This window comes from Octopus bimaculoides, chromosome 8, assembly GCF_001194135.2.
Source record: "Octopus bimaculoides isolate UCB-OBI-ISO-001 chromosome 8, ASM119413v2, whole genome shotgun sequence".
Classification (NCBI taxonomy): Eukaryota; Metazoa; Mollusca; class Cephalopoda; order Octopoda; family Octopodidae; genus Octopus; species Octopus bimaculoides.
In genome coordinates this window covers 96,768,726-96,771,728 of record NC_068988.1, presented here as the reverse complement: position 1 = coordinate 96,771,728, position 3,003 = coordinate 96,768,726, and positions in this window count along the sequence as shown.

The window sequence follows — 3,003 nt, the reverse complement described above, 5'->3', positions numbered from 1 at the left end:
ATCTCTTTCAAGTGGTTGGAAATTGTCGTATACGTTACGTCTAATTCAGAAGCAAGCTCTCGAACAGTTGTGCGTGGATTCGCTTCGACTAAGGCTCTTAGTTGATCGTTGCCAACTTCCGATGGCCGACCACTACGCTTATCATCTCGTCACCGCTACGAAATTTCTTGAACCACCATTGTGGTTCCTGGTCCAAACGCATCGTTGATATCGCGAGCTGTTTCAACAGTTTTTCAGCCTAGCTTGAACTGGAATAAGAAAATTGTGTGAATTTGCTTTTTGTTCATGTTGCATTCAACGTTCCGGAAAAAATGGCCTAATTATTCATAAAGAAAAAGAGTAACACGATTAGATAGAGCGAAAAACGGGTTTTAAAATGATGTATAAAGTCGAAGTAATTTAACGGAAATTAATTTGAAAATACATAATCTAAAACCAAAATTTAAATTTCCGCAAGTACTTTCTTGACAACCTAATAGCTTACACAGGAATTTGGCAAAGTTAAGTGTTTCTTTTGCGAGAAAGACAATGTATAGCACCAGATGTTTCGTGTACGAAGTCTCCTCGAGCCTCCTGCTTACAGATGAATGGTTCGAACGTTCGAACAGTGGACAATACTATCGACTCCATGTAAAAATATTCGAGTTTGACGAAAATCGCCAAAAACAAAACGTGATGAAAATAAGGAAACACAGAAAATGAATAATGGAAATTTGTTCAACAAGTCAGTCCGAATGTTGGAAAAGTAGCGCTTTCATTATGAAACAGCCATGTAGGAGAAAGTAATAAAGTCCAGAACGTTGTAAGCTGTTTGGGGAGTTGAGCTCAGCACTGCAGGTCAACAAAATGCTCCTTATTTTAATAGCGTTTACAGCGATTCTCTCGTACAGAATGACTAAACCATGGTGACCTGAAACGGGTGAGGTTTAAATGTCTCGGATATAGAGAGACGAAAATGGCACTGACATGGCAGAGACCATTGACCCTCGATTCCATTATCCACGTTTCTTCTTCAAGAAGCAATGTGTGGCGATACAATGACAGAAAAACCAGAGATTGAAGAAACTAGTGAGGGTAGGTCCACATGAGTAAAATCCGTTTAATGGAGCTCTCAAATTTTTGGATGTGTGTGGGGAGAGAAGACAATAAATATGAGTTGTTCGTCAAAGAGAGAGAGAGAGTGAGAGAGAGAGAGAGAGAGAGAGAGAGAGAGAGAGAGAGAGAGAGAGAGGGAGTAAGGGAAGGAGTAAGGGAAGGAGAGAGAGAAAAGAGAGAGACTGAATCTGAGCTCATCACAAAGACAGCAGTATGAATATAAGTTGTATCACCATTAAGTTAAAAATAGTTTTCTTTCTCTCGTGAAGACATTTCCTAGAAACGTCAGATTTCTTGTCTCACGTCGGTATTGGAACTTATCAAAATCTGTGAACTTTATGAAACAACGATTCGTTTGTATGACAGCAACGATAATTGAATAAGCAAAGTAATTGTTAATTAGCGAAGATATCTCCAACAGAAAACTTAGAGTCCATTGAAGAACCAGAAATTAAGTGGTTTGTTTTGGTTCAATGAGATGGCGCAGTTGCATTCATTTATCATGTCATGCTTCGTTGAGCGTAGAGAATGAAGAACAAGAAGATTATACAAACAACAAATATAACAAGAAGAAACAATAAAACAAAATAAAAACATGCAGAAAAAGTTTAACTAAAAGGCAAAGAGCAAAATAGTTTTTAGTTTGATACATGCAGGAAAAGAGAGAGAGAGAGAGAGAGAGAGAGAGAGAGTATGGGGGGAAGAGGGGAACAGAAACAGACAGAGGCAGAGGCGGAAAGACAGAGAGAGAGAGAGAATGAAATACATAAGCACGCAGATGTCGATGTATGACAACATCTTTTAGTATGTTTGTCTCCATTCGTATGAAGAAGCAAACTTGCAGAAATAGCTTTTGCATCTCTCTAATTTATAATTTAAAATGGCGTCCTTGTTAAAAGCGCAGATGCAGTGTCTACTCTTACTTAATCATACAAGTGCATACATTACTTGCGCACTTACACGTCCATTCAGATATATTTCTTTAAGACTTATAAATACAGAAACACACTGTAGGTTAGTAATTTTCCAGGAAGTTGCAGTCGATTAAATATTGATTACTAATAATTACATCTACACAAAGAATGCTAAGACAACCACAAGAAAATCTGTGTAGCGCTCTACCGATTTGATCCCTCATCCTTCTAAATACCCTTGATTCACCGCCGGACAGCTTTGACCATATATCTGAATGTAGGCACGAGCAATGTTTCTTTTTATGGAAAGCAAGTAGTTACCTACGTAGCAAGTCTCCACTCTGCGCGGCACATATGTCATCTTAGGAAAAGAAGTAAAGTTTGATGCAGGTTGGTGCCAGTAACATAGTAGAAAACTCAGTGTAATACCCTCCAAAAAGGGGTGGGTAGAACAAATTCAGCAAGACATTTTGTCAGATCGTTGCTGCTTCGGTGACCCAGTAGGTATGGGTGTTGTAAAACACCACATACATGGTTGTTTCAAATTTTTTCCAGAAATTACAAGAGATCTAGTTAAAATTTTTTAATTAAGCAACAAAATTTCTTTCAATAATTTATTTCTCTTTAGCGTGACATACGCGTCAGGTACGTACAAAAAACAAATTGGCGTATTAATATTATTGATGATAATAATAATATACATATTTCGCTTAGGCACTGCGAACCAAATAACCCGGTGTAGAATTCAATATACGTATGTTGACAACGATTCTAATGATAAGTCAATTCAAAGATGGAAACTTCATGTGGTAGCGCAACGTTTTAAAAATAGCAGCCTAATCTCTCCAACTCTCTCTCAATTTACGCATTACCGTAAATTAAAAAGAAACCCTCATTGTACAATATAAACCTAGGGATACAAAAAGAAGAGACAGTCACGGCTGGAAAACCTCTGATACATACGCTTGTTCTATCAGAGTTGAGCTGAGACTAA